This window comes from Phyllobates terribilis, unplaced genomic scaffold, assembly GCF_046119375.1.
Source record: "Phyllobates terribilis strain yellow unplaced genomic scaffold, ASM4611937v1 Scaffold_11__3_contigs__length_659146591, whole genome shotgun sequence".
NCBI classification, from domain to species: domain Eukaryota; kingdom Metazoa; phylum Chordata; class Amphibia; order Anura; family Dendrobatidae; genus Phyllobates; species Phyllobates terribilis.
The window spans coordinates 307,443,939-307,455,351 of NW_027362771.1; the positions used below are offsets into that span (position 1 = coordinate 307,443,939).

The 11,413-nt window shown below is 46.4% G+C and overlaps 1 protein-coding gene across 3 annotated transcripts in view; it reads right to left on the reverse strand.

Annotated features, from left to right (window-relative positions):
* MEST (mesoderm specific transcript) overlaps positions 1-9,224 on the reverse strand; it is a 42,162-nt gene extending 32,938 nt beyond the window's left edge. For 2 of the 3 annotated variants that reach the window (XM_073652492.1, XM_073652493.1), the window contains exon 1: positions 9,083-9,224. The gene's annotated coding sequence lies outside the window, so the exon portion shown is untranslated. The remainder of the gene's footprint in view (positions 1-9,082) is intronic. The other variant, XM_073652494.1, reaches the window with a different exon arrangement.
* Positions 9,225-11,413: the final 2,189 nt, after the last annotated feature.

Below are 11,413 nucleotides of genomic sequence, written 5' to 3' on the forward strand. Positions count from 1 at the left end.
TGGTACTACTCCGCTGGTGTTGTCCGGAGGGATGTATTGGAAAAAGAAAATTAGACCTACCGGTAATTCGATTTCCAGGTAGTCCCTCAGGACAGCACCGTTATTTTCCCTCCCTTATATTTATCTTTAGGCTCGCACAAGATCAATCTTCCTGCAGATCATTCATCCAAGTCGTCATGGCTCCAGATCAAGCTGAAACTGTCAAAGGGTTTCTTGCATATGAGTTATATTAGCTTGTACAGACAACCTTCTGTGGTACTTTGAAAAACACTGGAGGTGGTAGGTGGGTGGGGTCTTTTAAGCTCTCTGTGATCCTGTCCCGCTATAGGTCAAGGAAGGACGACCTCCACTGGTGCTGTCCTGAGGGACTACTTGGAAATCGAATTACCGGTAGGTCTAATTCCCTTTTTTTTTATTTTTTCCAGAAAATAAGTGACATTACCTCCACAATGTTACTGTTGTAATTTTTCCACTTGGAACATTCACAGAATATTAATGTGGCTATCCCTTGCTGATGAATCCTATGGGCACCTGTTGCAAGTTTTAACTATATGCTATAGGACTTTGTATATGAAAAATGAAAGAGGACCTTTTAACAGTTTTGTTTTTATTTACACTGAATCCCTCCTCCAATTGGAGCTGCTCCACTGATTCTGGAACAGTTTTTCTTTTTTTTCTGTGCCCCTCTGTCCTGAAGTAATGTCCCTCGGTAATAAGGGTGCAAATTTTCTCTTCTACGAACTGGGAAATATCTCAGCTTCTCTGTGGATGCAGCCATATTTTGACTGACCAACCCCGGAGGAGAAAATGCAAACGCCCACAAAGAAGTTCAGTGGTACACGCCCAGTTGGTTCAAGGGAAAAATTGCATCTTAAATAAAGGGGGAGGGGGATGGGAGGGCATAACTTTGGACCAGAGGGGCACAGAAGAATAAGAAAAAGTATTTCAGAATTAATGGCAACACCAATTGGAGGAGGGAACCAGTGTAAGACCACGTTCACACGTTCAGTATTTGATCAGTATATTACATCAGTATTAGTAAGCCAAAACCAGGAGTGGAACAGTTAGAGGAAAAAGTATAATAATAGAAACACGTCACCACTTCTGTATTTATCACCCACTACTGGTTTTGGCTTACAAATACTGATGTAAAATACTGACCAAATACTGAACATTTGAATGTGGCCTTAGTTTAGAAATCAAGTGAAATATCCTTAAAATTTCCGCATGTCCTTGCCTGGAAAAATGCATGCGGAATTTCACACGCGTTTTTGAAGCATTTTGGACATGCAGAATTGCCTTGCGTTTTTCTACATGCATTGAAGAAGGCAATTCCGCATGCGTAAACGCACAAATAATGGACATGCTGCGGATTTTTCCGCACATCAAAAATGCTGCGGAAAATTCCACAGCATGGGCATTGAACTTGCGGAATGTCATTGGGGACCATGGGGGAAGGATAACCAAGCGTCTACGCTGTGCAAATTCCGCAGCAAAAACACATCGTAGGCACGCACCCTAAAAAAAAAAAAAAAAAACCTCTCCCAAACCCCAACAACTTTCCTAAAAGGGGTTGTCCAGGCTTATGATACTGATGAATTTTCCTTTTGGCTAAATTAACAATTTTAAACAATCAGATTGGTGGGGGGAGAGATTCAAGGCTGGCACCCCGTATGATCAGCGCTTTCCAGCCCCTTCGGCCGAATGTTGAGAGGAACAGTAAAGCTCCATTCATCGTTTAGTAGACGAATTGCAGATCAGCTCCTATTGAAATGAATAGCAGTTGAGCTGCGGTTCTACGCAATAAACGGAGCTATACTGCTACGGATCCATTCTGTTTACTTCCAGGCACCACTGAAAAGAGAAGATCGGTGGATTTGCTTGGAGTCGGACCCCCACCAATTTTATATTCATGACTTATCCTATATGTCATCTACATCAGAGGTCCCCAACCGCCGGTCCGCGGACCAGGACCGGGCCGTTGGGGTTTTTCAGCCGGTCCGCGAGGAGAGGGGGCCCCTCCAGCCTCCAGCAGGGCCGCCATCAGGGCATGACTGCCCTGACTCCAGTATGGGGCCCGGCCGGTAGGAGCCCCCCTCTTGTGCGTCTCTCTCCTCATGGGGCCCCCGGCCGCATGCTAAGCGCCGGGTCCGGGACATCTTAGCGCTGCGCTGCTGCGGCAGCACCTTCATGATTCCCCTGACTTCCGGTCATGTGACGGCGCCGTCACATGGCCGGAAGTCAGGAGAACCTGGTGTCAGCGATTTGGACGAGCGCCAGGATTCTGCAGGGATCGCATGGGGGTAAGTATAACAAGTTTTATTTTTTTTTAAATACAATTAACTAGGAGTGGGGGGAATGGGAGATGCACATGGGGGAGGGGAGAGATGAGAGATCCACATGGGGGGAGGGGAGAGATGAGAGATGCACATGGGGGGAGGGGAGAGATGAGAGATGCACATGGGAGGGAGGGGAGAGATGAGAGATGCACATGGGAGGGAGGGGAGAGATGAGAGATGCACATGGGAGGGAGGGGAGAGATGAGAGATGCACATGGGAGGGAGGGGAGAGATGAGAGATGAGAGATGCACATGGGAGGGAGGGGAGAGATGAGAGATGCACATGGGAGGGAGGGGAGAGATGAGAGATGCACATGGGAGGGAGGGGAGAGATGAGAGATGCACATGGGAGGGAGGGGAGAGATGAGAGATGCACATGGGAGGGAGGGGAGAGATGAGAGATGCACATGGGAGGGATGAGAGATGCACGGGGGGGATGAGAGATGCACGGGGGGATGAGAGATGCACGGGGGGGATGAGAGATGCACGGGGGGGATGAGAGATGCACGGGGGGTGGATGAGAGATGCACGGGGGGTGGATGAGAGATGCACGGGGGGTGGATGAGAGATGCACGGGGGGTGGATGAGAGATGCACGGGGGGTGGATGAGAGATGCACGGAGGGGATGAGAGATGCACGGAGGGGGATGAGAGATGCACGGAGGGGGATGAGAGATGCACGGAGGGGGATGAGAGATGCACGGAGGGGGATGAGAGATGCACGGAGGGGGATGAGAGATGCACGGAGGGGGATGAGAGATGCACGGAGGGGGATGAGAGATGCACGGAGGGGGATGAGAGATGCACGGAGGGGGATGAGAGATGCACGGAGGGGGATGAGAGATGCACGGAGGGGGATGAGAGATGCACGGAGGGGGATGAGAGATGCACGGAGGGGGATGAGAGATGCACGGAGGGGGATGAGAGATGCACGGAGGGGGATGAGAGATGCACGGAGGGGGATGAGAGATGCACGGAGGGGGATGAGAGATGCACGGGGGTGAGCTGCACATGGGGGGGTGAGAGATGCACATGGGGGGGTTATGTTTACATAACTTTGTTGCCTTATGAAGGGCGGGGGGGGCCCCCAAAAATTTCTTGCACAGGGGCCCACTACAGTCTGTGTCCGCCACTGGGATGAAGTAAATGCAGCTGAACAGCAGCTGTCAGGACAGCTGCCCTGTCCTGCTGCAGGGCGTGATGGGGCCTCAGTGATGCGGCTCCTGGCACAGCACATTATGTGGGGCTCCTGGCATAGCTCCTGGCGGGGACCTGGTCTACACTATATGATAAGTATGCACTAAACTCCAAATCCCTCCATTACCCCGCCCCCATATGACCAAAGCCCCGCCCACCCCACCCCCTCCTTGCTGGGCCATGGAAAAATGATCTTGCTTCAAGCCGGTCCCTGGTGCAAAAAAGGTTGGGGACCACTGATCTACACCATCAGCCTGGTCAATCCCTATAAGCGTAAGGGTAGATTTTATTTCATCAGGGCAAAGTAACAGAAAACATTTTCAGTCAACTGAATCAACCAGATTTTCTACTAATTAGATAAACAACCAAATGTTTCTTCTGAATTGGAACAGTTGTATTGACAATGATTGCAATGGAAAAAAAACAACTCTTATATAAATATTATCATTAATGTCCAGCACATACAGACTGATAAGTTCCATTTCCATCAGTCTGAGCAAACCTTTACTATAAATGTAATAATTACTCAGGACAGAAAGAGAGAAACGTGGTTGCAAAAAAAAAAAAAGTCATAAAATGCAAGTGTAAGGCGAAATTCACACATGCTGAGTGGATTTTGCACAGCAAATCTGCTTCAATTTACAGTACAATTTAATTAAATGGTCTTTCGAAATCCCATTCACACATTGCAGAAAAAAATCTGCCCCAAAATGAAAATATAGTGCAGATTTCCAGATTTTTACTGTGTATTTCACCCTACTCAATGGTTTCTAATGAGGAAGGGTGAAATCTGCAGCTATATCCGCAAGTAACATATCCGTGACTTGTGAGCATGGCCGAAATGTGATTTTAAAGATACAGCTCGGAATAATATGACATCTACCCTAACTTGTGAAAGGATCTTAGGGGAACATGCTCTTTAAAAAGAGAACCTGTAAACTTGGATGACATTAAAGAAGCAAACCCATGAAAATTTTTATCCTTCCAATATATTGCAACCGTCAGTGTACTGACAATTGCTCATTTTGCCCTTCTCCCCAGCTAAATCTTCTGTTTTCCATTAGGTCTATAACATCACATGATTAAAAACCGACTAGCTGAATCCTTCTAAGCTCTATGTAGAAACAGGAGATCAGTTTACCCTCTATGACTCATCAGTCACTTCAAAAGTCCCTGGGAGATGAGGGGGGGGGGGGGACAGCTGGGTCAGGAGTTGAAGAGGGGAATGATAAATGCAGGGAATAGAGTAGACATGAGCGGACCAGTGGAAGTTAGTCCAAAGGTCAGTTCAGGTACCAGAACTTGACCCCAGACCAGAACCACATGAAAGTCAATGGGGACCTGAACTTTGGTGCAGTAAAATGGTCGTAGTAAGGGCTGGGGGCTGAAAAAGGAAACAAAATGGAGATAAGAGCAGGACAATTGCCCTGAAAACAAATGTGGATAGGAAAACAACTTAAATTAACATAGAATAAAAAAAAAAAAAAATCATGAACCAGGAGGCGGAGGTCCAAGTGGAAGAGCGAAGCATTGCCTTGCGTTTGTATTTTACTGTACTTGTTAATAAACAAATGAAAAAAATGACCTGGGGTGCTCCTTATTTTTAATAACCAGCCAAGGGAAAGCAGACAGCTGTGAGCTGGTCTTATTATTCTGGGAAGGGACCAATATCCATGGACCTTCCCAGCCTATTAAGATCAGCCCCCAGCTGTCTGCTTTACCTTTGCTGGTTATTAAAATGGGGGGACCCCCCAAAAAATGTGAGATCACCCCTATTTTTAATAACCAGCTAAGGCAAAGCAGACAGCTGGGGGCTGATATTAATAGGCTGGGATGGGATATTGGCCCCTTCAGAGCCCAGTAAGACCAGCCCTCAGCCGCCCCAGAAATGGCACATCCATTAGATGCGGCAATCTGGTGCTTGGCCTCGGCTCTCCTGATTGCCCTGATACGGTGGCAATCGGGTAATGGGATTCTGGGGTTGATGTCAGAAGCTGTCGCTGATATCAAGCCCACAGGTTAGTAATGGAGAGGCATCTGTCAGACACCCCCATTACTAACCCAGTAATCAAAAGAAAAAACACACAAAAAAAAAAAATCTTTATTTGAGAAAAAACTGCCCAGCAATTTTCCTCTTTCACTCATTTATTAAAAAAAAAAACCCACACCAGTCCACCATAGTCCACATGTAGGTCCCACGATGATCCCAGTCTCAGTGTTCCAGTGTATGGAGCCCCGTTCAGATGACTAAATGACGTCAGCGCAGGCCCTTCAGTCCACCGCGAGCTGCCGGCAAGCGAAGACAAGGAGACCGGGGGCCATCAGAAGGTAAGTATAATATTTATTTTTTATTTTATTCTTTTTTTTACAGGTTCTATGGTCCCTGGGTCCGGAGGAGAGTCTCCTGTCCTCCACACACGGGTACCATTCGCACATTGAAACGCGTGGAATGCGCATCTACATATGCAGTGATGCGTAATCCATGCTTTTCAATGCAAGACAATGGCGGCGAAAAAGCAGCACTTCCGCAAAATAATTGGTAGTGCTGCGTTTTTTTCCGCAATGATAATCCGCAGCGGAAATTTCCACAGCATGTGCACAGCACATGCGGATTATCATTGGGGAACATGGCAGGCCTTCTACCATGCGTTTTTTAAGCGTTTCTGCAGCGTTTTTGCCGCTCCGGAAACGCTTAAAAAACGCATCGTGGGCACACAAGCCTTAGGGAGCTTCTTTTTTTTTTTCAAATAAATTTGTGTGTGTGTGTATTTATTTCTTTTGACTACTGGGTTAGTAATGGGGGTGTCTGACAGACGCCTCTCCATTACTAACCTGTGGGCTTTATGTCAGTGACAGCTGCTGACATCAACCCCAGAATCCCATTACCCCGATTGCCACCGCACCAGAGCAATCGAGAGAGCCGAGGCTAAGCATCATAATTGGCGCATCTAATCGATGCACCATTTTTGGGGCAGCTGATGGCTGGTCTTATTAGGCTGGGAAGGGGCCAATATTCCTTTCCAGTCTATTAATATCAGCTCCCCCGCTGCCTGCTTTGCCTTTTATTTATTTATACATGAAGAAAGCGAGGTTTCACACCGATGTAATAAAATCTTCTTTTATTCCATTTACATTAAAAATGCAGGGAAGCGGCGCCTTTTGCGGACGACGGCCGTTTCGCGTGTCTATCACGCTTCTACGGGTCCAGACATCACTTTCTTCATGTATGAATTGTGACTTACTTTGTTTCTGGAGGGAGTTGCACCCGATGGTAAGATTGATTGCTCCAGCTGATGAGGTCGAGCTTCTGGAGTCTCTGCACAAGGACTGAGTCGCTGCAGTGCTGGTTGCCTGTGCATTTGTACTTTTATTTATTTATCTCTCTTATATAGCGCCATTAATTCCACAGCGCTTTACAGATATTATATCCACTGTCCCCATTGGGGCTCACAATCTACATTACCAATCAGTATGTCTTTGGAATGCAGGAGGAAACCCACGCAAACACGGGGAGAACATATAAATTCCTTGCAGAAGTTGTCCTTGGTAGGATTTGAACCCAGGACCCCAGTGCTACAAGGCTGCAGTGCTAAACACTGAGCCAAGGTGCAGCCCCAAATCATTTTTTTGGGGTCCCCCCATTTTTAATAACCAGCAAAGGCAAAGCAGACAGCTGGGGGCTGAAATTAACAGGCTGGGAAGGTCCATGGATATTGGCCCCTTTCCAGCATAAGACCAGCTCACAGCTGCCTGCTTTCCCTTGGCTGGATATTTAAAATAAAGGGATCCCACATTGTTTTTTTTTAATTATTTATTTTACACTGTCCCTCACTCCAGCAGCATCGCCACCCGTGATCCGGTGTCTATACAGGCCGGGACACGGGTGGCGCCGGCCAATCACAGCCATGCCAATATTGTGATGTCTCCGGAAGTGGCCACAGCTTAAAAGCTTGAAGAATTAGCTGGGTAAAAAGGCAAAATGAACAATTGTATGTACACAGTGCTATATAATATGATGACTGCAAAATATTAAGATGATAAAAACTTTGATTGCAGTGCTTCTTTAAATAACAATACTGGATAATATTTTTTTAGAATCAGTATTGTGTTATCCCTCGGATATTCCGCCTGGAAATGTATGAACAAATTGACAATTGGGGATACTATTCACCTTGTCAAGTGTGTGAACACAAATCCCATTCACAACGGTAGTTGTACATTTCCATGGGGAAGAACAGAGGAATGGTACAATGCATGTTTTCCAGTCACTGGAGCAAAGTTACCTACATATATAGGCACGGTACAGCCATAAACCGGGTCCGAGCTTACAGAGGTCAGAGTACATGTACACTAAGATACGGCATTATCGCTCACTCTGTTCACGCCGATCTCTGAGCTTCTTTTTTCCATAAACCGTGAGAAGTGCGGTTTATAAACTGTAGACAGAAATGACGAGCCTAGACGAACACCAGGGGCCACAGCCGGCGCACCCCTAATTTACCTAATGTTAATAGTGTAACGCAAGCTATAAGATATAATGTAAACGTGTAATAACCCTCACTGATAAGGGGAGAACTCTGTTTCTCTCTTGTTATGGAGTCACTGGGACCAGTTATTGTTATTATGGTGACACTAGGGCTCACTGTTAAGGGGAGGACCCTGCTTCTCTCTTGTTATGGGGTCACTGGGACCAGTTATTGTTATTATGGTGACACTAGGGCTCACTGGTAAGGGGAGGACCCTGCTTCTCTCTTGTTATGGGGTCACTGGGACCAGTTATTGTTATTATGGTGACACTAGGGCTCACTGGTAAGGGGAGAACCCTGCTTCTCTCTTGTTATGGGGTCACTGGGACCAGTTATTGTTATTATGGTGACACTAGGGCTCACTAGTAAGGGGAGAACCCTGCTTCTCTCTTGTTATGGGGTCACTGGGACCAGTTATTGTTATTATGGTGACACTAGGGCTCACTGGTAAGGGGAGGACCCTGCTTCTCTCTTGTTATGGGGTCACTGGGACCAGTTATTGTTATTATGGTGACACTAGGGCTCACTGGTAAGGGGAGGACCCTGCTTCTCGCTTCTCTCTTGTTATGGGGTCACTGGGACCAGCTATTGTAATAAAGGTACACAACTGCTATTGTTATGATGGCAGTAGGGCAATCACTGGTAAGGGGACATCTGTGCCTGGCTCATGTTATGGGGGCACTGGGACATGTATTGTTATGAACTATTGTGAGTACCTATTGTTCTGGTAAGGGGGAGGGGTATATGGTCTCCATTCTAGTTGAGGCAGGGACACAAGGACATTGGCAGTGTTGTGGGTACAGCTCATCTATGAAGTGTCCCACTACAGCCTCTGACTGTCCGCAGCTATCACCAGCCTGTGCCATGAGGAGCAGCGCAGCGATCTCCACTCCGGTGACATACTGGCACTGGCCGCAAATGACGCCGGGTCCCCGGCTGCGCGTTCTCTCACGACTCGTCCTCCTCTCACGGCTCGCCCTCTCTGCGCTCGGGTCTGGACAATGGCCACTGTCCGCCTTACCTGGGCTCAACTTCCCATCCTGTTGCCTGCACCTCCTCAGGCGCGTCCACAAGAGACAAGTCTGGTGTGCGCGCCTGTGACAGCAAAAGGCGGAAGCGAGAGACAACTAGGCGGCCATCTTTAGTCCTGGAAGGGGTCAGAGAGCACTAGCCTCGCGTGCGGCTCCTTACTGAACCAAGCGGCGGGGAAGGGATCTGCTGTCAGTTCTGTAGCCATTTACCTAAGGAGCGTGTACATGAGAAGCTGCTCGTGACAATCCTAAAGCCCTGGCTACATGAAGTCACATCTATTGGAAAGCTTCCAGACGCCTAGTTTAACCCACAATCCCAGAGGAATAAAATGCCACTTGACTCTATAGCACAGTACCATCGTCCCACAGGCACACTCCTAGTAATTGTGCATAACATCTTAAGTAAAACTCAGATACCCTGAGTCTACTACATTGCAAAAGGGCTACTGTCAGGTGTCAGAGCACCACTGACTGAAATGGACGACCGCTTCATAGAGTAGATCATCGATATCTTTGTAGTGGAAACCCCCTTAACGGGTAACGGTCAGTAAGAATGTAACTAGGAAGCCTGAGGTAGTATGGGGTAAGGCAGGGAAACCCATTCTCAACTATACCTATTCAGTTGTTCCCCAGGGCTCCGCTGCACCAAAATCCTATGCAAATTAGATTCATCACTCACGGTAATCATCTCCACGCTTTGATTGACAGGAGAACAGAGGTGCCTCAGTCTCCACTATCAATCATGAGGCAGAGATGGGACGAGGTGGGGGAATCAAAGGCAAGCCGAGGACCACAAGTGCAACGATATGCCCCCGAGTGCAACGATACGCCCCCGAGTGCACCGATACGCCCACCAGTGCACTGATATTCCCACAAGTGCACCGACACCCCCCCAATGCACCTATACGCCCACCAGTGCACCGACACACACCCCAATGCACCTATACACCCACCAGTGCACCAACACCCCCCCAGTGCACTGACACGCCCCCCAGTGTACCGATACGCCCACCAGTGCACTTGTAACCCTAAAAGATTTAATTTTAACATTACTCCAATAGATTATTGCAGTTATTCTTGTTATTCTCAGGCTCTTATGCGGCTGACGTGAAAGCCTAATTAGGAAAAACAAAGCACTATTTGCACCAGAATTAATTCCAATCTCCATTTGGAAGTTGATATTAAAGGCCCGATTATTGCATTTGTGTAAAGTCTATTTTATATGTGTTCACTTTTTTTTCGTGTTTGCAATTGTGGGCAAATGTTTTCACTTGATTCATCAATTATGACTTTTTTAAAAAAAGTCCCAAAATGTATCACAAATGTACTCCAGTCTCCCCCTGGAGTGATTTTATGTACATCACAATCTTGGCTCAATTTCTGCGACAGTTTGTTTGCAATATATGTCAAAGGCAAAAATAAAGAACATATTTTTTACTTTGCATAAAATGCATGCACCAATTTGAAGACTATACATGAAAGAAAGAAAACTGATGTAAGAAAGCCGCAAATGATGAATTGGGGAGAACAATCACAGAAGAATTTTTCAGGCAAACAATAATCTAACTAACAATCAAACTCAGTATTTGGGCTCATTCACACCACCGTATTTTCGGTCTGAGTGCGTTCCATGAAAAAAACGCAGGGCTGTGGAGTTGGTAAGCCAAACCTCCGACTCCTCAATTTCCATGACTCCAACTCCCTCATACATGGCTCATGTTTAAGTGATAAATTTACTGTAGTACAGATTCATCTCAGCTAAAAGTCTACACCCTTAGATCAGGAACAGAACAGACATTTATAGGACATTTCATAACTTTCCCAAATTCTTATGAAAAAATATTCCCCACAAACTCCATTGAACTACTGTACCCAATTTATTATATATTTTAGGAGTTGGAGTCGGTCCATTTTATACCGACTCCATGACTCCGACTCCACAGCCCTGAAAAAACGGACAGCACTTGGACTAATGCTATTCAATGGGGCAGTGCAGATGAGCGATTTTTTTCACAGAGTTTCACAGTTTTTTCATCCATACAAGTCTACGGGTGCATGAAAAAATTTGGATGTCATATGGAGCCGCAGTAAAGCATCTGAGTTTACGGATGCATTGCAATTTTGTAACATAGGAAACTGTAAATGGTCTTGTAAATAATTAATAGCTGCTGCTGTAAAAAAACGGATTGAATATGGATGACAAATGAGAAAAAAAATTGTCTTGAGTTTTCTCGATGAAACTGAACGATTTTTTATATGCTTGTGGGAACATATCCTTTCAATGACAGATGCTCTGTAGAATTGTAGCAGATAATTGGGAA